Source organism: Pleurodeles waltl, chromosome 2_2, assembly GCF_031143425.1.
Source record: "Pleurodeles waltl isolate 20211129_DDA chromosome 2_2, aPleWal1.hap1.20221129, whole genome shotgun sequence".
NCBI classification, from domain to species: domain Eukaryota; kingdom Metazoa; phylum Chordata; class Amphibia; order Caudata; family Salamandridae; genus Pleurodeles; species Pleurodeles waltl.
The window spans coordinates 244,706,433-244,731,091 of record NC_090439.1 but is presented as its reverse complement, the minus strand read 5'-3'; positions in this window follow the sequence as shown (position 1 = coordinate 244,731,091).

Genomic DNA, 24,659 nt, shown 5'->3' with positions numbered 1-24,659 from the left:
TACCTGATTGAGACCTCTATAGTCTACACAAAACCTCATCTGCCTCTTTCCATCTATGATGTGAGGTTTGGTACAAGCACCACTGGGCTAGCCAATGGGCTTTCAGAAGGCTCAATCACTCCCAGATCCAACATCTTCTGTACCTCTTGTTTTATGCAGTCCCTGACATGGTCAGGCTGCCTATAAATCCTACTCTTGACAGACAAGCTGTCTCCAGTATCAATTGTGTATTCACACCAGGATGTTGTACCTGGCACAATTGAAAAGAGGTCAGAAAATTGTCCAAGGAGATTGATGCAGTTGTCTTTCTGTTCTGCAGTCAGACAATCTGCCAAAAATACTCTCTCCACTAAAGCATCTGTTTCAGTGGTGGAAAAGAGATCAGGGAGAGGGTCACTCTCTTATTCCTGTCCCTCATCTGTTGCCATGAGCAGGGTGAGATCAGCCCTGTCATAGTAGGGTTTTAGGCAGTTGACATGAATCACCCTAAGGGGACTCCTGGCAGTGCCCAGCTCTAGCAGATAGGTAACCTCACCCTTTTTCTCAACAATGAGATGGGGTCCACTCCATTTGTCCTGGAGTGCTCTTGGGGCCACAGGCTCCAATACCCACACCTTCTGTCCTGGTTGGTACTGGATCAGAACACCCTTCTGGTCATGCCATTGCTTTTGCAGCTCGTGGCTGGCCTGAAGGTTTTTACTGGCCTTTTTCATGTACTCAGCCATTCTGGATCTTAGGCCAAGTACACAATCCACTATGTCCTGTTTAGGACCTTTTAAAGGTTGTTCCCAACCCTCCTTCACAAGAGTGAGTGGGCCTCTTACAGGGTGCCCAAAGAGGAGTTCAAAGGGGCTAAAGCCCACTCCTTTCTGTGGTACCTCCCTGTAAGCAAAAAGGAAGCAAGGTAACAGGACATCCCAACTCCTCCTGAGTTTTTCAGGGAGTCCCATTATCATACCTTGGAGAGTTTTATTAAACCTCTCTACCAGTCCATTAGTCTGTGGGTGATAGGGAGTGGTGAACTTGTACGTAACACCACACTCCTTCCACATTTCTTTCAAGTACGCAGACATGAAGTTGCTACCTCGGTCTGATACAACCTCTTTAGGGAAACCCACCCTGGAAAAGATTCCTAGGAGGGCCTTTGCCACTGCAGGAGCTGTAGTGGTCTTGAGAGGAATTGCTTCAGGATATCTTGTGGCATGGTCCACAACCACCAAGATAAACCTATTGCCTGAAGCAGTAGGAGGGTCAAGGGGGCCAACTATGTCGACCCCTACCCTTTCAAAGGGCACCCCAACCACAGGTAGTAGAATAAGGGGAGCCTTTGGAGTGCCATCAGTCTTGCCACTGGCTTGGCAGGTCACACAAGACTTGCAAACATCTTTAGTGTCCTCTGACATCCTAGGCCAGTGAAAGAGGGGGACAAGTCTCTCCCATGTTTTGATCTGGTCCAAAAGCCCAGCCAAAGGAATGTCATGTGCAAGAGTTAGGAGGAACTCTCTGTACTGCAGGGGAATGACCAATCTCCTTGCTGCTCCAGGTTTTGGGTCCCTTACCTCAGTGTACAAGAGGTTGTCCTCCCAGTAAACTCTAAGGCTGTCACTGTCACTGACTTACTATCCTTCTTCTTGCCATCCTTGTCACCTCCTGTATGAACTTTTCTGTTCTCCCTTGTTCTGACCCACTTGTCTGCATTCTTTCCCAATTCTTGGGGAGAGGTCAGATTCGAGTCCACTAGGTATTGGTGCAACAAGTCCGACATACAGTTATTCAGAATATGCTGTCTCAGAATAAGATTATACAGTCTTTCATAGTCAGATACCTTACTGCCATGTATCCACCCTTCCAAGGCCTTCACTGAACAGTCCTTCAAAATCTGTCCAGTCTTGAGAAGACTCTTTTCTGGTGTCTCTGAACTTAATCCTGTATTGTTCAGTGGTTAAGCCAAATCCATCCAAGAGTGCATTCTTCAAAACTGTGAAATTGTTAGCTTCACTTTCTTTAACAGTAAGGAGCCTATCCCTACCCTTTCCAGTGAAAGATAGCCACAAAATAGCAGCACACTGCCTTTGATGGACCCCCTGTACCATATAGGCCCTCTCAAGTGCAGCAAACCACTTGTTGATGTCATCCCCCTCCTTGTAAGGGGGGACTATCTTGTGCAGATTCCTGGAATCATGCTCTCTAACAGGATTACTATCAGGAATACTGCTGCTGCCACCATGGGGTCTTAACCCCAACCTCTTTCTTTCCTTCTCAATGTCTAGGGATTCCCTATCTAAGGCCAGCTGTTGCTGTTTAAGCTTCAGTCTGGTCTCTTCAACCCTCAACTTTTTGAGTTCCCTTTCTAACAAGTTATCCACAGGGTGGGTGGGTTGGGAATGCTTTGACACAGATGTCAATTGGAAACTTCAGAGGGGGATCTGTCCCTATCTGTCTGGACCCTGTTAACTTGGCCTCTAGGAATAAAGAATGTCCTTCTGTGATGGGACCCTCCATTACTACCAACATTACTAGGTGTCCTGCTAGGGGGCAGACCGTTGACAGAACCCTCCCCAACTTCCTCAGGGGATTCCTCTGATTCAGATTGGGAAGCTTCTATTAACCTCTCATTTGATGGGCCAGCTTGGGACTCATCATTTACAATAAGCATATTGATCAGAGACTCTTTTGTAGGGTTCTCTCCTATAACTAAACCTCTATCTAAGCAGAGACTCCTTAAGCTCTTATAATTCAAATTGTCATAAGTTGCATTGACAGTTTTAAGGGCTGGATCTACCACAGACATGATAGCAAAAGGTTTAGAGATAGTGAGAAGAAAGAAAAAGTTTCAGAACTTTTTAAAGCACAGCGAAAAAAACTTTTTCTAACTTTTTGAAAACTTTTAGAAGTTTTAAGGAAACTTTTCAGAACTTTTGTAAAAAGTTTTAGAGAAGAAAAGCAAACTTTTTGGTTAAAGTGTACATACACTGAACTGTTTGGTATATGATTCTCTTATGAAAAGTACACAATGACAAAGTGGTAAGTAGTTACAAGTACTTATCCCACCGCTGCACAACCAATGTAGGAGGCTGGTCTGGCTTGTAGTGGGTACCAGAGGTACTTCTACCTTGTGCCAGGTCCAGTTATCCCTTATTAGTGTAGAAGAGGTGTTTCTAGCAGATTAGACTGATAGAAGGTAGCTATGGCAAAGCAGCTTAAGCTGAACTAGGAGACATGTAAAGCTCCCACTATACCACTTATATCATATGCACAATATCATAAGAAAACACAATACACAGAGTTACCAAAAATAAAGGTACTTTATTTTTATGAGAATATGCCAAAAGTATCTCAGTGAGTACCCTCAGTAAGAAAGTAATATATATACACAAGTTATATGTACACAAACCAAAATTAGGTAGGTAATAGCAAGAAAAGTAATACAAACAGTGTAGAATCACAATAGGTTGCAATAGGAGCACATAGGTATAGGGGCAACACAAACCATATACTCCAAAAGTGGAATGCGAACCACGAATGGACCCCAGACCTATGTGAGCTTGTAGAGGGTCGCTGGGACTGTAAGAAAACAGTGAGGGTTAGAAAATTCCCCCACCCCAAGACCCTGAAAAGTAGGAGTAAAGTGCACCTACTACCCCCAGAGAGCACAGAAGTCGTGATAGGGGAATTCTGCAGGACGAACACACACCAGCAGTGCACTGACAACGGATTTCTGGACCTGAGTACCTGTAAGACAAGGGGACAAAGTCCAATAGTCGCGACAGTGTCGAGAGGGGGCAGGAGCCCAGGAAATGCCAGCTGAAGGTGCAAGGAAGCTGCCACCGGTTGGAAGAAGCTTGGAGTTCTGCAAGAAAGAAGAAGACTAGGAACTTCTCCTTTGGAAGACAGATGTACCACGTCGCGGGGAAGCTTGCAGAGATGTTCCCACGCAGAAAGACCACAAATAAGCCTTGCTAGCTGCAAGGGTTGCAGTAGAGGTTTTTGGGTGCTGCAGGGGCCCAGGAGGGACCAGGATGTCACCTTTTGGAGGAGGAGACAGAGGGGGCGCTCAACAACTCAGAGAGCCCTCACAGAAGCAGGCAGCACCCGCAGAAGTACCCCAACAGGCACTTAGAAGAAAAGTGAACCGGAGTCCAGGCGAAGTCACAAAAGGGAGTCCCATGACGCCGGAGGACAACTTAGAAGGTTGTGCACTGAAGGATGGAGTGTTGGGGACCGAGGCTTGGCTGTGCAAGAAGGAAATCCTGGAAGAGTGCACAGGAGCCCGGAGCAGCTGCAAATCACGAGGTACACCGCTTTGCAATCTAGCGTGGGGAGGCAAGGACTTACCTCCACCAAACTTGGACTGAAGAGTCACTGGACTGTGGGAGTCACTTGGACAGAGTTGCTGTGTTCCAGGGACCACGCTCGTCAGGATGAGAGGGGACCCAGAGGACCAGTGATGCAGTCTTTTGGTGCCTGTGTTAGCAGGGGCAAGATTCTGTCGACCCACGGGAGACTTCTTTGGAGCTTCTGGTGCAGGGTGAAGGCAGTCTACCCCCAGAGCATGCACCACCTGGAAACAGTCGAGAAAGCCGACAGGATTAGGCACTACAATGTTGCTGGGAGTCGTCTTGCTACTTTGTTGCGGTTTTTGCAGGCGTCCTGGAGCAGTCAGCGGTCGATCCTTTGGTAGAAGGTGAAGAGGGAGATGCAGAGGAACTCTGGTGAGCTCTTGCATTTGTTATCTAAAGAATTCCCCAAAGCAGAGACCCTAAATAGCCAGAAAAGGAGGTTTGGCTACCAAGGAAGGAGGATTGGCTACCACCAGAGGTAAGAGCCTATCAGAAGGAGCCTCTGACGTCACCTGCTGGCACTGGCCACTTAGAGCAGTCCAGTGTGCCCCCAACACCTCTGTTTCCAAGATGGCAGAGGTCTGGGACACACTGGAGGAGCACTGGGCATCTCCCCTAGGAGGTACTGGTCAGGGGAGTGGTCACTCCCCTTTCCTTTGTCCAGTTTCGCACCACAGCAGGGCTGGGGGATCCCTGAACTGGTGTAGACTGGCTTATGCAGAGATGGGCACCATCTGTGCCCATCAAAGCATTTCCAGAGGCTGGGGGAGGCTACTCCTCCCCAGCCCTTCACACCTATTTCCAAAGGGAGAGGGTGTAACACCCTCTCTCAGAGGAAATCCTTTGTTCTGCCTTCCTGGGCCAGGGCTGCCTGGACCCCAGGAGGGCTGAAATCTGTCTGAGGGGTTGCCAGCAGCATCAGCTGCAGTGCAGACCCCGAAAGGCAGTTTGGCAGTACCCTGCTTCTGTGCTAGAGACCCGGGGGATCATGGAATTGTCCCCCCAATACCAGAATGGTATTGGGGTGACAATTTCATGATCTTAGACATGTTACATGGCCATGTTCGGAGTTACCATTGTGACGCTATACATAGGTAGTGACCTATGTATAGTGCACACGTGTAATGGTGTCCCCGCACTCACAAAATCTGGGGAATGTGCCCTGAACAATGTGGGGGCACCTTGGCTAGTGACAGGGTGCCCGCACACTAAGTAACTTTGCATCCAACCTTCACCAGGTGAAGGTTAGACATATAGGTGACTTATAAGTTACTTATGTGCAGTGGTAAATGACTGTGAAATAACGTGGACTTTATTTCACGCAGGCTGCAGTGGCAGGCCTGTGTAAGAATTGTCAGAGCTCCCTATGGGTGACAAAAGAAATGCTGCAGCCCATAGGGATCTCCTGGAACCCCAATACCCTGGGTACCTCAGTATCATATACAAGGGAATTATATGGGTGTACCAGTATGCCAATGTGAATTGGTAAATTTAGTTTTCTAGCCTGTTAGTGACAAATTTGGAAAGCAGAGAGAGCGTAACCACTGAGGTTCTGGTTAGCAGAGCCTCGGTGAGACAGTTAGGCATCACACAGGGAACACATACAGGGCACATACTTATGAGCACTGGGGCCCTGCCTGGCAGGGTCCCAGTGACACATAGACTAAAACAACATGATCTGCATAGCAGACAGTGAAAAGCGCGACGGGTGCAAGTGCAGCTGTCGCACGGCCACAACACCGCCGGCTCCATTTGGAGCCGGCTCCCATGTTGCGGCCCACATCCCCGCTGGGGAAACAGAGTTTTCGCCCGCCGGCCCAGTGGGGATGTCATAATGGGCACCGCGGGAGTGCAGCCACATTGGCGGCCACATGGAGGTTACAACTTAGCGGGCGGCGGTCTCCGTCCACCAATGTTGTAATGACTCCCTAAGTCTTAGAGTGTGACTGTCTTTCTGAGTTCTGTTGTTTGAATGTGGGGTGATGTGGTTGTCTTGGCATTAGCCTTACACTCAACTGTCTTCTGAAGTGTATGTGCTCCTGGACACTTCGAGTACTGGCAGGTAATAAGTTCCAGAGCTTGCCGACTTGTACTGAGAAAACAGTGCCACCTACAGATCTCTTATGTAATGGTGGGTTGGTGATAATTGGTGCAGTGTCCTGTTTTATTTGTATTACTAGAATTTATCTTGTACCTTTTCCTTAGAAGGCTCCATGGACAGTGCCTTGAACATCACTTTTCTAGTTATATGTAGCTAGTGGAGGGATTGTAAGAATGTAGCCATGTGTTCCCTTAGGTGAAGGCGGAGAAGAAGTCTTGCATCCGCATTTTGGATTAGTTGTATTTTGTGTATGGTAATTGGGAGCACAACAAGGTTTAGGCTGTAGACATAGTCAGGCTTTGGGATTATGATTGTGAGAATCGTTTGCAGTTTCTTTTAGTATGGGAAGATGCAACATAGTGTTTTCATTTTGTAAGAGACAGTCTTTGTGATGTTTATAAGTTATGGTGTCCGCGTCTATGGTTACAAATTAGATTTCTGACTTCTTTTGATGTTATTTGAATGGTCCACATGTCCTTAGGCTGTATCGGTTGTAGGGTGGCATTTTTGGCATTGCCAGCAGTTCATAATTTCTGTCTTTGCGCTATTGAGGTTTAAAAGTTTATTCAACATCCATGTGTTTATCGCTCAAAGGCAAGCTTTAAATTGTAGAGATCATTAAAATGATTTGGGTATCACCTGCGCCGTTGTAATGGGTGAGGCTGAATGAGTTAATCAGGTTTGGTATGGGTGTTAGGTATATGGTGAATAATGGAGGGGATATGGTGGACCCTTGTGGGTTGCCACATTGTTGTGTGTTAGGAGCTGATGAGAAAGGTGGTACCATCACTAGCTTGCAGTCATGGTTGACAGGCCAAGAATTCAATGGGCATTAGCTGAACTCTCTTCTCACCTTTCACACATGGTGTGTCAAACAGGAATTTGCTGTGTGAAAATATCTCTCAACTGTGCAGTAAATTGAGTTATGTTGTTCTTAAGCCAGGAACATTCATGACCTTTCCTATTCCCAATACATAAGTGGTTCTTACAGCCCAAACCTACCAGCCATTCAGAAGCAATGTCCAATCAGAAAACCTCTAGATTCGAAAATGGCATAGTGTTTTAATTAGCCGGTTAAACTGGGGCAAGGTCATCATAAGTCAATTATGACTCAATATTGATTGACATTGCTGCAGTCAACAGCCTTTCCTGGAGTACTAGACTGTAGTGAATACAGCTTGGTGAGATAATGTATCTGCTCTAGGGATTTTTATTTGTTTGCAAGATACTTTATTGGATTAATGCACTTGCTGCAGAGGGCTGCAAATACCCCGACTAGCAGTAGTGTAAATCTGAAATGATCCAACGAAGCCTGCCATGTCACAAAGGCCTACTTAACAGACTATGGCCCTTATTATGACATTGGCAGTAAGTGCCGCTTACTGCCATGCTGACTGCCGCCAACATACCGTGACTGCAGTGGTATACCACTTTGGGGATTATGACCCACACATAGAAATCCGCCACTATACAGACACCCACACAAGTCTGCCAGCCCAAAGGTCAGTGATAAAATGGCGGTACCAAAACCCACACCGTTATGCCAACAGAAATACGCCCACAGCATCATGATCCATGAATCACTGCGCATCATGATCCATGAATTAACTGCGGTAAACCATTGGCAGTACATACTGCAGCGCTCAAAATACACACACACTAACAAAACTACACCACATTGGACAATTCAAAATACACACGCCCGACACACATACACACATCACACCCACACACCCACGCCACTATAAAACACACACTACCCACAACCCTTTACGACCCAAAGATTTTGACAAGTGAGAGTGAGAGTCAAGCCAGGTACACCCACTGAATCTGAGCTACAAAACACCATAACCCATACACCATCCATGCACCTCACAGCACACACCCTAACACATCACACCACACACCCTCACACACACCACTCACACTACACCCATGGCACCACAAACCCCCCAGGTTCCTCAGAGGAGGAGCTAAGGGTCATGGTGGAGGAAATCATCCGGGTAGAGCCACAGCTATTCGGATCACAGGTGCAGCAGACGTCCAGTGCAAGGAAGCTGGAGCTATGGCGGAGAGTCGTGGTCAGGGTCAACGCTGTGGGACAGCACCCCAGAACAAGGGATAACATCAGGAAGAGGTGGAGCGACCTGCGGGGGGAGGTGCATTCCTTGGTTGCAAGCCACCAGATAGCTGTACAGAGGACTGGCGGTGGACCCCCACCTCCTCCACCACAACTAACAACATGGGAGGAGCAAGTGTTGGGGATCATGCATCCTGAGGGCCTGGCAGGAGTAGCAGGATGACTGGACTCTGGTAAGTCAAATCTTTACTACTTTATCCCCCACCCTACCTGCATGCCATCACCAACACCTACCCCTACCCTCACCACAATCACCCCACCACCTCACATATACCCCAACATCACAACCCATCCATCCCAATACCAATCCCTGCATGTAACACCAATGCATGGACCTCCATCACAGACCTGCACGGACACCCATCACTACAGCATGCACACTAGTGACAATCACTTAGCCAACCGAATCACAACTCACACAAGCCAAAGCTGCCTTGCTAATAACAACCATAGAGGGAAACATACCTATGCACAAGATGGAACATGCAGAAAAATAACTCTGCATTTACATCCCCACAGGACCCCCACTCAACGTCATCGGAAAGGAGGTGCCAGCCAAATCCAGTCCCCCCCGAGAGGAGGCCCACAGTGATGACAGCAGCTTTGCACGCCTGGATCATGATGACCAACCTGGCCCATCAGAGACCTCTGGACAGTCGGTTACCCAGGCACATTCCCAACCCACCACAGACCCTCCACCCTCAGGAAACACCACCACAGCACCCACTCTGCGGGCCCAAACCTTTGTCCCCAGGACATGTCAATCAGCAGTGTGTCCACCACTACAGGGACCCCAGGCAACCCCACAAGCACAGGACAATCATGGACCAGGGGTCAGTGGGCACACGGGTCAGGGGACAGAGGCACAGGACAACAGGGAGGACTGCTGTGTGACAGGGGGAGGACAGGCCCAGGGAACTGACTCTCCAGGAGGCACTCACGAACATCCTGGGAGCATACCACCATTCCCAGGAGACCATGGGCCAGATACTGGCTAAGTAGCAGGAGGCTCAGCGGCTGCAGGAGGGACAATACCTGCAGATCAGGGAGGACCTGAGGGGCATCCACACCACCCTGGTCACCATTGCAGGGGTTCTGGCAGACATGGCTAACACCATGAGGGAGGCACTGCCACACCAACGGGCTCCTGACACTACCCACACCGACGAACAGCCCTCCACCTCCCCCAGTGCTAGTGGACAGCAGGCCCCGCCACAGGAACAACAGGCCACCAGCACCCAACCCTGCAGATGGAGAACCACCCCGCAAATGGTCCCTGCGATCCAGGCAGAAGCCAGAGAACATTGGCAAGACCCCCACCAGGAAATAAGACTCTCCTGATTGTCACCCTTGTGTCCCACTCAATCACCCTGTCCACCTTGAACTGCCATTGCTCCACTTCCTATGGCCCCTTGGACACTGCACATGTGATACAAATAGACTGGACTCTATCCTGGACTTTCCTCCATCATCAACCCAGCCCATTGCACATCCCCATTTACTTTTCAGCACTGAAATAAACACCCTTGGAACTATTACAAGTATGAAGTCTGTCAAATATTTTAAAACATGTATTATTTCAACAAACTGTAAACAGTGCAATTCAAATGTACCATAATATTTATATAGGTATGACCTGTAGTGGGCATCAGTAAACACACCAGGAGCCAGAGTGGGGCATAGAGATCTGAAAAAAGAGATGTCAAAGGGTACAGTAAGTTGCCATAGAAATAGGAAAATCAGGCTGCCATGTTCAATGTCCAACACAAAACTGCAATGGAAGGTGAAGTTACAGTGTCTTCCTGTGTGTCACTGGAAGTACTGTTGAATTAGTGTATTTCTGTTGACCACATCCTCTTCCTCTGCCTCCTCTTTGTCACTGTCCACAGGCTCCATCCAGAAAAGGCACCTGGCGTCTCAAGGCCAAGTTGTGCAACATGCAACATGCAACATGCAACGATGATCGGGCACACCTTCTTGGGTGAGTAGTACAGGGATCCCCTTGTCAGATGGAGGCACCGGAATCTGGCCTTCAGGAGGCCAAAGGTTCGCTCAATGATCCTCCATGTTCGCCCATGTGCCTCATTGTAACGTTCCTTTGCCCGTGTCCTGGCATTCCTCACTGGGGTCATTAGCCATGAGAGGTTGGGGTAACCAGAGTCAACTGCAAGTATCGAGGGATACCTGTTAGCCACACATTCACCCTTAGGGCCAACCCCACACCTATATACCAACATACATTGGGTGGGGACCATGGGCTCACCTCTTAGCCACACCCTGTGCCTCTGGAGTTGAGCCATCACATATGGGATGCTGCTATTCCTCAGTATATAGGCATCATGCTCAGACTCAGGATACTTAGCATTGACATTGGAGATGTACTGGTTCACCAAACACACCATCTGCACATTCAGAGAGTGAAAGCTTTTTCTATTTTTGAACACATGTTCATTTCTCCGGGGGGAAGGGGGCAAATGCAATATGTGTACCATCAATAGCACCAATGATGTTGGGGATATGTTCCAGTGCATAGACGTCAGCCTTCACTGTGGCCAAATCCTCCACCTGGGGGAAAACGATGTAGCTGCACACCGCCGCGGACGTGAGTGCCATTTTCTATCTGTTCACTCACTTGACCTTCAAAGGAGAGGGTCTACACTGCGAGTGCTGCTGTGACCTGTGTCTGGAAGCAACAATGGCACGAGTATCTGGGAAAAGGCCCCTGCCTTCACTTTGGAGGAGCTGGAGAGACTAGTGGATGGGGTCCTACCCAAGTACCCTTTACTCTATGGTCCTCCAGACAAACAGGTGAGTACACTGTGAGCATGATGCGTGGGGGCATGAATGTATGGATTGCTGTGTGTGTAAGCCTCATGTAGGTGGGGTCTAAGGGGTCCTGTGCAGAGTGCTGCATGTATGGTGGTCAATGTAGGTGCGTAGGGGGGTGGGGAGGATATGGTGAGCCATGAGTATAACACTCAGGACGGTATGACTAATGCCTTTTCTGCTGTATTTTTCTGCAGGTCAGCGCCCATCAGAAAAAGGGTATTTGGCGTGCCATCACCAAGGAGGGGCAGACCCTTCGGGTCTTTGACAGGCAGAGCACCTACTGCCACAAATGGTGGGAGGGCCTGTGCCGCTGGGCAAGGAAGACAGCGGAAGCCCAGCTGGCCTCCCAACAAGGAAGGGGTGCCTATCCTACCCTGACCCCCCTGATGTTCCGCATCCTGGCAGTGGCCTATCCGGAGCTGGATGGGTGCTTGAAGGCATCACAGCAGCCACAAGGGGGTGAGTACAGATTCAGAATCATTACTTTGTGCACGTTAAGGTGTTCCCTGGCTGGGGGATGTGGGCTGTGGGTGAACCTAGGCCAGGGCGAACATGGCAGGGTAGGTTCAATGATGGGCAAGCTCAGATGCACTCTATCCCCAATAATGTTAGTGGACATCTACTACTGAGCAGGGTCCTGTGGGTTTCAGTAATGCAGCTAATAGCGTTATGCATTGTACCCCATAGCCTGGTGACTAGAATTGTAACTGGTAGTGCATGGCCTAGTGCATAGGGCTGTTCCCTGTGAGTTTTGTACGCCAACGGTAGTGTTGTTGCTAGCACTGACCAAGTGTATCCTCTGTCTCTCCCCCGCCTTTTTGTTTTGTCACCTCATCCTTGTGTGCATTAGCATCACCCGGCGGAGGAGCAGAGGAACCGGCAACGGAGGGAGCTGCATCCCACATTGCCCTGGAGGTGAGGGCACCAGTTGGACGGAGGGCGAGGGAAGCACCATGACAGAGACAGGAGGGGACAGTACCGACAGCGACACCTCCTCCGATGGAAGCCCATTGGCGCTGGCGGACACCTCTGTGCCCATCCCAACTACAGGTACAGCCACCACCCCGTACCAGCACTGCCCTCCCAGCAGCCCCTCAGCATGTTTCCTGTGCCTGCTCACCCAGGAGGGTGGGCATTTCCTTTGCCCCAGGCACTTCAGGCCCTGCCCCAGTCAGCCCTGCTGCCCTCAGTCAGGAGGCTATTGACCTCTTGAGATCCCTCTCTGTTGGGCAGTCAATCATAATGAATGCCATCCAGGGTCTTGCAGGGCATTTGCAACAAACAAATGCATACCTGGAGGGCATTCACTCTGGTGTGGCGGCCCAACAGAGAGCATTCCAGGCTCTGGCCAACTCACTGATGGCAGCCATTGTCCTTGTCTCGAGCCTCCCTCCTCCAACTTCTCCTACCCAGTCCCAATCCCCTCAACCCCAGCCTATCCCAAACACACCTTCAGACCAGCAATCACCCAAAGCAACACACAGAAGTGGCTCAGGCAAACACAAGCACCACACATCATCCCATAGGCACTCACACAAACACCATCCAGATGCAGACACACCAACATCCACTGCCTATACTGTGTCCCCCTCCTCCTCGTCCACCTCCCTCCCAGCAGCGTCTCCACTCACACCTGCATGCACTACATCCTCATCCACTACCTCCATCACCAGCACGCCTATCACTACACGCCCCTCAATGGCAGTCACCACCCCCACATCCATGCCACGTCCCCTTTGTCCTCTCCCACTGTGTCTGTGACCCTCATCTCAACGTACACAAACGCAAGCACTCAGACACCCAACAGCCATCCACCTCACAACAGCATCCAGCCCATGCACCTGCAACCAAACAGAGCAGACTGACACCTCCTACAACCACTCCCTCTTCCTCCACACCCAAATGTTCACTCTCTTCCCGCCCCCCTAAGAAGCTTTTCCTCACCAACATTGACCTATTCTCTACCCCCGCACCCCTGTCCTTCACCTCGGGCCAGGGTGGCCAGAACCCAGCCCAGCACCTCAGCTATCCAGTCCTCAGCAACTGTGGTTTCTTCAGCAACTGCAGGTGTGAGAAGCTCCAAGGAGGCCCCCGTCAGCCCAGCCCGTGTGCCAGCACCACTTGCCAAGGCCAAGAAGGGTCCGCCACCTAGCAAGGGCAGAAAGGCGACACCAGCCAGCAAGGGGAAGGAGGCACTACCAGCCAGCAAGGGCAAGAAAAAGACACTAGCTGGCAGAAGCAAGGAGGCACCACTATCTGCCAAGGGCAGGAAGGGGCACACAACACCAGCCATGGCACTTCAGCCGTCCGAGGCTGCAGGTGAAGGCCTGGAGGCTACCACCACCATGGCCAGCACCGCCACCTGCCCCACCGCAAGCAGCACCACTGCCAGCAGCAGCAGCCCCAGTGGGCAGCCGTCCGAGGCTACAGGTGAAGGCCTGGAGGCTACCACCACCATGGCCAGCACCGCCACCTGCCCCACCGCAAGCAGCACCACTGCCAGCAGCAGCAGTCCCAGTGCGCAGCCGTCCGAGGCTGCAGGTGAAGGCCTGGTGGCTACCACCAGCACGGCCAGCACCACTACCTGCATCGCGGCCAGCACCGCCACTTGCCCTGCTGCCAGCAGCAGCAGCCCCAGTGGGCAGCCGTCCAAGGCTGCAGGTGAAGGCCTGGAGGCTACCACCACCACTGGCAGCACCACCACCTGCAGCGCAACTGACATCCAATGTGCAGCCATCACCACCAGCAAGCAGTTTGTAGTAGTGAATACATGGGCTTCAGTGCATCCTGGCCCCTGCAACACCTGTCGGTGTGACACCCAGGTGAGAGACTGTGACCTTGCCTCATCCAGGATGAAGCACAGTGGACACACAGCTGCCTCCAGAACCAGTGGAAGAAGGCATCCACTCACCCCCTCTTTGGCAGGATGAAGCACGCTGGGCACAAGCCCCCCTCCAGAACCAGTGAAAGAAGGCATCCACTCACCCCCTCCTTGGCAGGATGAAGCACACTGGGCACAAGGCCCCCTCCAGAACCAGTGGAAGAAGGCATCCTCTCACCCCCTCCTTGGCAGGATGAAGCACACTGGGCACAAAGCCCACTCCAGAACGAGTGGAGTAACCATCCACTAAAGAGACTGTGGCTTTGCCCTCCCCAGGACCAAGCAGTGGGCAAACCACCCACTAGAGAGACTGTGGCTTTGCACTCTCCAGGACCAAGCAGTGGGCAACCCACCCACTAGAGAGACTGTGGGTTTGCCCTCCCCAGGACCAAGCAGTGGGCAAACCACCCACTAGAGAGACTGTGGCTTTGCACTCCCCAGGACCAAGCAGTGGGCAACCCACCCACTAGAGAGACTGTGGATTTGCTCTCCCCAGGACCAAGCAGTGGGCATGGCACCCAATCCAGGTCAGTGGCATTGTACCATCTTCTGGATGAGGTGGCCCCCCCATTTCCCATCCCTCTGAGGTGCCTATGTTTTTTCAAACTGATGCCCCTGCAGTGTTCTCTCCGTATTGAGGCAGGCGTCAACTGTGGCCTTGGCCTCTGTGTTATGGTCGTGTGCCACGGACATTTTGGAGTGAGCATTGTCCCTCCTTTTGTATATATTGTACATACTGTTTATTGTTTAACGACGTATATATCTAAAACTGTACTATTACACTAATTTTATTCCATTCCTTTTGTCCTTGCGTTATTCCTGAGGGTTACGGGGTGTATATGTAATGTTGTTGCATCTGCTTGTGTGCATGGTGTTGGGGGTGGGGGTGGGGGTGTTATGTGTTGCGTGTGTGTGTCACTCTCTTTTTCCTCCCTCTTCCCTTTTGTTCTAGGTGCAGTACTCACCAATGTCGTCTTCGTCGGTGTTCGTGCTCCTCATGTATCAGAAGGTACACCAGCAATGGAAAGAAGTGCAGCTCAGGCTTCATGGCGTCGTGGTTCTTCCTTGAGTGTCTAGAGGTGAGTTGTTTCCCTTCAGAATACTGTTTCTGTCGTGCTTTTGATGGTATTGGTACCGCCCCGGAAAAGGTGGCGGATAGGACTGTTGCAATGCAGTGGGCGGTACACTGCCTTCCGCCTGGCTGCTGGCGGTTACCGCCGCAGTGTTTGTTGCTACCGCCGTGGCGGTCGGTGTGTTAAAGTGCCTGTCTGTGTTGGCGGTTTCCACCATGGTCATGATTCCATTTTGTTTACCGCCGGCCTGTTGGCGGTGTTACTGCCGCTTTATCACCGACCGGAAGGGTTGTAATGAGGACCTATATATATTTCAAATATGATTTAATATCTAGATGACCATGCTTGGTTCAACTCGCTGAGGATTCCTCTCCTCGAACCAAATAATGTGGAAACCATAATCAGGGCATCTGAGGTGGAAAGCATTTGTATAACAATTGACCCCTCTAGACATTTCTGAACAATATTGATTGACAGTTCTAATTTTTATATATTTTAAACTCAGATCTGTGTATTATGAATCTGTTTTTTGAAATGTATTGACTCATTTGAAATTCTACATTTTCTTCATCTAATTTATAGCTATAGTAAATACATTGCTGTTATGAGATCCTATATATTTAAAGTACTAGATTTAAAGTACTTGCTGATCATTTGGGGTATTGTTTTTATTGAGTGAAATGTGGGAACACTAGGTGGAAGAAATATGATGGACCCTCACATATTCTGGAATTTGTCTTCCTAGAAATATGAGGAAATTTTGTGATTTAGCCAAAGTTTGGTGTTTGCAGGTCATTTTAGGTATGAAAAGATATTGAGCTCCATACATACCACACCACGACAAACTAACCTAAATGTCTTGTTTTCAGAAATGTCTGGGCCTGGCAGGCTTCCTTCAGAGTCAACCATGCCCTTGCCTAAATACCACAGCTACCCCCAGTGCCAGAATGGGTCAATTTACAAACTCTTGATGTTTCCTTGTTGGGATTGGCGTTTTCCTTTCACGAGTGATAGCTCAGCCACATAAGTGTGGTTCTGTTGCTATTGAGAGAAGAGAAGGAGCAGCATGTGATAGGATATTTTCCGATCTCCACAGAGTCCATTAGTGTGGTATGCTTTCAGTTTTGTCTTGTTGTGACATCAGCATGCACAGTGTCCTACACAATACAGCAAAAAAAAATCCAACTCAGGACTTGAGGAAAGCCTTTATTCCCCTCAAGTTCCCACTTTGATTTTGGATAAGTAAAGGTCTCTGGTGCTTTTACCAGAAAAAATATATTTTGCAGGACTGTGGAGAACTGGATGAACTCCTCCGCACTGTGAATATAGTGCAGGGAATGTCAACAGGTTGCCCGATTGTCCTAAAGCAAATAAAACCCACCAGACCCATGCAGTCTGGTGTCCTGTCTAGCATGAATGACAACAAGCTGCAGGGATATGATGTCCACATTTAACTAACTTCTTTGTTTCATGGCTATAGGGGACTTTTCCAGTTCTTGAAGGCCACCAGGATGGTGGGCTTCTGAGAATGGGGTACAGTGAAATGCACATTGTCCAAAGGAAGGTGGAAGATGCTGCTTATGGCTATGCACAGTGAAGAGAAGGTTTAAATTGCCATACACAGTTTGCGGAGAAGAGGACTAGGTAGAGAATATATTTTTGGAAAAATACAGTGAAGATAGAGAGAAGAGGGTCTAAAAAAGCAGAGAAGCTTGATAGAAGGAAAGGGGAGTAAATAGAAATAGCAAGAGAGAGACAATAGGAGATGCAGGAAGGGAAAGATAGATGTAGAGGCAAACAGAGATTGGTACTGGTGAAAGGGTAAGAGAGGCAGTGGGGACAGAGATTAGAAGATGAGGAGAGAAGGCAGAAAGTAAAATGGGCACTCAAGGAGCAAATTGAAAAGTATATACACATGGACAAAAGATGATTGGAGATTTTAAGTGGAATTTGTAGCTTGTCCTGTTTTGCTGATACAGCTGGCCGAATGTGCAAAGCTTTAATGTTCGGTCAGAGGTAAGGGCCATGCCCCCCTAAAAATATATACCTGGCTACCGGCCTAGTATCTTCCCTTTCTGTTTTTGTCCTCTAATATCTGTTTCCCATACAGCACCAGAGTTGATGCTAGCATAGTGAAATGTGGTTGCATAACCTCCATTCTTAGGAATTTGAACTTGCTTCTCCTACACCACTAAATTCAAGTAAACACTTGCTACGAGATTTTAAATAGACTTTTCTTATTGCTGCCTATGTTACTAACAAGACATTTCAGTTCGGAGGTGCTTCAAGTGTGAATCTCAGTAGAAAAAAAAATAACTTGTGTTTTGCCATGCAAAGATTTAATCCAACTGAAAGAGGCACTAAGGAGTGTCTTAGCTGACTCAGGAATCCAGCTCTAGCCAGTAGGTTCTTGACCAACATAAGTGTAGAAGAAGCCGAAGAGGAGCCAAGTCTATGATGACTGCTAAAAAAAGGTAGAAGTCATGCTGCAGTGCATTGAAGTTATAACCAGCTGAGAAACTTTACAGCCTTAAGGCAAAAGGGAGATAAATCTGGTGGTAGGAAGAACACAATGGATCTGAAGAGGCCCTGAAGCACCTGATGGTAGCAGTAGGTAAATGCCACCTCCCATGGTTCTCCTCTACAAAAATGAGTTCAAGAAGCTTTATTCACTTTGAGAAGCAGAGTATAATCTTGGCTCTATGGTCAGGGACACTGGAATTAAGCGATTGTGCAGCCATGGAAATCTTTGCATAGTTATAGATTTACTGCATTTGCCCCATAATTCAGCATCTGCCACATAATCTGCAAAAAAAAATTGCTTCTAGCTCAAACGATTCAAAAGTTACTAAAAGTGTAGCGACACATGTTGCTGCACAGTGGAAGGCTCTTTGTAAAGATTGATTGGTCACCTTTCTGTTGCTTATTGCTATATTTGGGTGTTAAACTATTATTAATGAGGTGCAACCACTGCCCAGACAGTGCTAAAAATAATGAAGTAACACTATCATAAAATGTGCTGTATTACGCCCCATAATTTGCCATTTCTTGGCACATAATTTAGTCAACCCTGCCATGCAAATTGGCCCTCCCCTGCCACATTATTTCAATGGCCCTGTCGATCATTGATAGGACGAGGGTTGCTCTTGGCGTTCAAGAAGCATATGGTGTATCCCCAGAGGTGTTCAAGGATATAAGGGGGTGAGCCTGCTGTAAGAAGGAATGCATATCTTGCACATGAAGAGAAATTGCTGGCTACAAAAGCCTACAAAAATCAAAGGATCATTGGGTTGGAGAAACTCCTGCAACCACACACTTTGTCAATAAGTAAGTCGGGCGGAAGGAGGTGAGTACGTGGTTGTACACTCTACAGGAGCCTGTGACAAACTCAAGGATGTGCCACCGGATATCAGTGTTGAAAAGACACAATGGGAGCTGCAGGATCTTGATGATTACTCTGGGAATATAACTACATGCATTCAAAAATAAAAGAAGGGACAAAGAAAGGGGGGATGCCAGTGTTCTAGTGTTTTTCAGTATTGCCAGCTGTAAATGGCCAGGCCAGGTGTGGCCTCAGGAATAAATACAGGGATGTCCTGCCAAACGGGGTGGAGTCTGTATCTGACATGAGTCTCCATGTGAGTCATTGCGCTTTGTGCGCTTGGGTTCTGCTAGCCAGTGTCCTGCGCACCAGTGGTGCCTCTATATTGGCGATGAGGAGGCTGCTCACTGTGTACTTCTTGGTACATATGAGGAGAGCAAAATATTTACCCGAAAGACTGAGTATGAAAGACAAGATACACACCACACAATGCCAGAAATATGTCAACAGTACATTTGCCTACTTTGCACATGTTGTAAGATCAATCCAGAGCAGGACACAGTGGCCCTAATGCTGCAAATGGTGCATGACCTCAACCCCAGCCAACGTGGCCCAAGAGAATACTAGTCTGTGTGGCAGCATCTGTTTTACTGCTATTCAGAAAACCTTTGGACCCAGCCACAGTGGTGGCCTGCTGGACATCATGGCTCAGTAGGTTCTTCAACTATTTCTGTGGCACAAGAGAGACAGACCCAATAGTGAAGCGATCACTACTGCTTTCTCACAGGCGAAGAAGTGTTTAAGTTGTTTTAGAATCTTCCAAACACAGTGGGCAAGAACAACCCTGATGCTGCTGTCACAGCACTGACCACTCATTTCAACCCACATACCAACCCCAATTGTGAGCATTCCAAGTTGCACCAAGCTCTGCAGTGTGAAGATGAATCAATGAATGGGTTCTACCTGAGACTATGAAAAATGACAAGCATGTGCACACCCTGCAGAAAAGTGCACATGCAAATTATCCAGGGCTGAATCCAGTATGCTGAGATGACTCATTCTAAGGCAACCCGGGACGTAGTTGGAAGACATGCTAGTGCTTGCTAGATCACATGAATTGTCGCAGTTCGGTAAAGTGAATGGAAGAAGCACTAGCGATAGTCAGCCTGGCACACCATCCAGAGGTGAACACCCAGATCAAACCTGAGTCAGTAGAGCAAGTCCGCAGAGGGCAACTAACAAAATACATACACCAAAACCCCCAACAGAGCACCAAGTGTAACTACTGCGGACGTGACCCATACCCACAAGCCCACTACCTGGCGTAAGACAAGCCTTGCTCTAAGTGCAGCAATCAAAACCATTTAGCATGAGTGGTCAGGGTAGGAGGCAGAGGAAGGAGGGGAGGCCACAGAGCAGTGTCCCATTCCCCTGTCAGGGTGTCAGAAGCAGAAGAGCCCTGGAGAGACTCCCACCAATAAAGGAGATACCTTCTCCAGGATGTGGAAGAAGAAGAGGAAGAAGACATCTTCTTCATATCACAGATGGTGAATGGCAAGCACTCAATTGGTCACTGTTGGAAATGGCCTTTCTTCAGGGTCACCTCCAAACTTTTTTGCCTTCCTCCTTCTCTTTTTCTGACCTCATTTTTGCTGGTTTTAGGACTCTGCGCACTTTGCCACTGCTAATCAGTGCTAAGGTGCATATGCTCTCTACCTAAAACATGGTGACATTGGCTCATACCCAATTGTCTTATTTAATTTACTTGCAAGTCCCTAGTCAAGTGCACTACATGTGCCCAGGGCCTGTACATTAAATGCTACTTGTGGGCTGCAGCACTGGTTGTGCCACCCATATAAGTAGCCCCCTAACCATGTCTCAGGCCTGACACGGCAGGGCCTGTGTGTGCAGTTTCACTGCCATATCGACTTGGCATTTAAAAGTAATTGCCAAGCCTTAAACTTCCCTTTTTCTACATGTACGTCACCACTAAGGCAGGCCCTAGGTATCCAATAGGGCAGGGTGCTATTTAGGTAAAAGGCAGGACCAGTACATGGGTGTTTTATATATATCCTAGTAGTGTAAAACCCCTACATTCGTTTTACACTGCTGTGAGGCCTGCTCCTTTCATAGGATGCATTAGGGCTACCCTCATATACATTTTGAGAGGTAAATTCTGATCTGAAAGGAGTAACCAGGTCATATTTAGTATGGCCTGAACAGTAATGAAAATCCTGCTTATTGGTGAAGTTGGATTTAATATTGCTATTCTAGAAATGCCACTTTTAGAAAGTGAGCATTTCTCAACACTCAAATACTTCTGTGCCTTACTAGCCACATCTGTCTGGGTTACTTGACAGCTCCCATGTGCATTTCACTCAGACAACCCCAAACACAGGATGCTCAGCCACACCTGCACACATCTGCATACTGAATGGGTCTTCCTGGGCTGGGAGGGTGAAGGGCCTGACACTTACATGTCAAAGGACAGTGGCCTGCCCATACACAATGGACTGCCAACCCTCTGGCAGAGAAGGATAGAACTGAAAGGGGACCTTGTGCACTTCTAAGCCACTCTTTAAAGTCTCTCCCACTTCAAAGGCACATTTGGGTATTTAAACAGGGCCTCTGACCCTACCAACTCAGACACTTCTGAAATTAGACACTTCTGGACAAGATACCACTGGTGAAGAAACTCTGAACCAGACCCTGCAACCTGCCAAGAGCAACTGCCTGGCTGCCCAAAGGACTCACCTGACTGCTTTCTGCAAAGGAATGCTGCCTTGCTGTTGCCCTGCTGTCTGGCTGCTCCAGCTCTGCTGAGAAGTGCTCTCCAAGGGCTTGAATAGAGCTTGCCTCCCGTTCCTTGAAGTCTCAGGGTCAAAATGACTTCCTCCTGCAAAGAACTCCTTGTCTGGCGAAAATTTGACCCACAGCCTGCCAGAAACGATGCACAGCCTGCATCGCGGTGAGAAAATCACTGCAGTCCGAACCAGAACGATGCAGCCTGGCTCCCCGAGAGGAGACGACACAGCGCCAGCGTTGCAACCAGAACCTTGATGCACGGCCCACTGGATTGACGCTTAGCCGAGCCAGAATGACACAGCCCGACTTCCTGCAAGAAGAATCGATGTAGCCCCTGCCGTGCAACAGAAATTTCCCCCCATCGCCCACTGGATCGACGCAGCCCCTGTGACTTCATCCTGCATGTCCAAGATTTCTCTGCATCATCCATGGGGTGTTCGAATATCCTGCAACCCCAAGAGGATCCAAGACAAATCGTCTGTGTCCGCCCAGAGAAACCTGCGCACACCTCCCCGTTTTCCATGCATCTCCTCCTCCGCTGTCCCTTGCAAGAGACACTTTCTATTTTTTAAACACTAAAGACTCTTTTTATCGTTCTCTGAAGTGATATTTCAACGTGTACTTGACCTGCATTTATCCAGATAAATATTCTGTTTTTTTCTAAACACTGTGTGGCGTATTTATGTGGTGTTATACTGTGTTATTGCATATTTTATTGTACAAATACTTTACGCATTGCCTTCTAAGTTAACCCTGACTGCTCAGTGCCAAGCTACCAGAAGGTGGGCACAGGATAATTTGGACTGTGTGTTACTTACCCTGACTAGAGTGAGGGTCCTTGCTTGGACAGGGGGTAACCTGACTGCCAACCAAAGACCCCATTTCTAACAGTGACAATCAATGTGCAACACAGAGATCAATGCGCAACCCATATCTGCACTAACAGATAATGGAACATCTGTAAATGTGATGGTCAAGCGCCAATCTGCTTGCGTGAAAACCACCACCCATTAGCCCAACCCAAAGCCAGAATATTTGTGTATGGAAGAGTCAACCCCCTCCCATTAGCAGGCACATTTGAACGACATGTTTGCTGCAGAAATCAAAAACTACACATGAGATTTTACATCACTAAGAAAATAGGTGACACCTTCATGAGCTGCTGCACTGCTGAAGAACTGGAGCTAAAAGTGTTTGCCAGACAAGAACACACCTACCAAGTTGAGGAATTACTTCAGGAGTTTGGCCATGTGCTGGAAGGGCTAGGGTGTCTCAAAAACTATTGAGTCAAACTACAGATGGATAAGGCTATTAAGCTTGTGACACTGAGACACAGACAAATTCTATTTCACCTGAGGCCTCAAGTGGAAGAAGAGCTGGTAAGGTTGCAAAGGTTAAAAGAAATCAAGAAGGTGTCATACCTGACACCTTGAGTATCTCTGACGGTGATCACACCCAAAACCCAAGGAACTAGGTGCAGTATGACTCAGCATAGACAAGAGTCTTCTGAACCAATCCATCAAAAGGAAGCACCATTTAACACCAACCTTGGATGATCTAAGGGCTGATCTAACAGGTGTGAAATGATTCTTCAAAGTTGACCTGAATTTGAAGTATCACCAGCTGCTTCTTTACCCCGGTAGCAGATACATTACCAATTTTTCAACACATTTAGGCCTCAAGTGATACACAAGGCTACATTTTGGGACATCATCTGCTGCTGAAGTTTTACAGAATGCCATTAGGGCATACAGGAGTCAGTGCTGAGGTGCTCATTTACATCAAAATACTGTGAGGAATGCTACAACCATGTCAAAGTTGTACTGAAAAGTGAGGCAGAGAGAGGCTGCATACTAAATAAGAATAAGTGTTTGTACACCAACAAGTTGAGCTCTTCTGCTAAGCATAGTCAGCAGAAGGATTCAGCATGGAACCAAAGTTCCCACCTCCGCCATGGAGGTAAGGAGCTTCATGGGGATGGTGAACTACTGTGGAAGGTTCATCCCCAAGTTGGCCACTCTAACCAAGGCACTTCAAGCACTAACCAAAACTCCCTCCCTCCGGGAGTGGGGCACTGTGCAACAAACTGTGTTTCAACAAGTCAAGGGGGTCTCCTCCACAACATGACCATGGTTTAATTCTACCCAATCATAAAGATGGAAACCAGTGTTAGATGCCAGCCCAGTAGGGATAAGGGCAGTGCTGGTGCCATAGCAAAGCAAAGAGAAATGGGTGCCAAGGACATTTGCCAGCTGGACACTGTCAGACATGGAGGCAAAATAAGCACAAATTGAACTCAAAGTCTGGCTATAAAGTGCGGCTGTACCCATTTCCATCTGTATCTCGTCAGGAGGAGGTTTACAGTGATGACCAACCACAACCTACTAGTAAAATTATTTCAAGGGACATACCAACATCCACCTCTGCGCTTTGAGAAATGGGTCATTCAGATGCAGTAGTATAACTCTGGGGTCAGTTACTGACAAGGGGTATAGAACCCAGCAGTCTTCTTCACCTGATACCCATAGTAGCTGGCAGAAGAAGCTGAACACCGAACGCGGGCTACAGAGCAATAGGTCAGCCAAAACATCCACGTGGTGTGCCCAGATACATTGTCACTAGATGAACTAGTCCAAGAATCCCAACAAGACAGCTGTATGGAGAAAGTAAGACTGGCCTTCCAACACAACATGTTGGTGAGATTTCTCAACAATTCCAGCACTCTTGATCATAGAACAAAAGACACTCTCAAGCAGCTCTTGAGAGTGAGTTCTGAAAACTGTGTAACCAGTGATTGCCTCACCCTTAGAGGGAGACAGATTGTGGTACCTAGGGACGTGAAAGACTTAGTGATAAAACTAGTACATCAGGGGCACCAAGGGGTGGTGAAAAGCAAAGCATGACTGCAAGAGAAGTTCTGGTTTCTAGGGTTGGACACAGAGTAGAAGACCCCATAGCAGAAGGTCTTCATTGATAAATAAACACCAAAGTGGAGAGACCCACCCCTATCATGACTGAAACTCCCAGAACAGCCCCTCGGACACTGGTCAGTGTGGAATTTGGGAGTCTCCCAGACGTGTGACATGCATTGGTGTTCATGGTTGCATACTCGTAGTTCCCAGTTGTGAAACAGTACCGTCCATAGCTTTTGAACATGTTAAGTCCAAA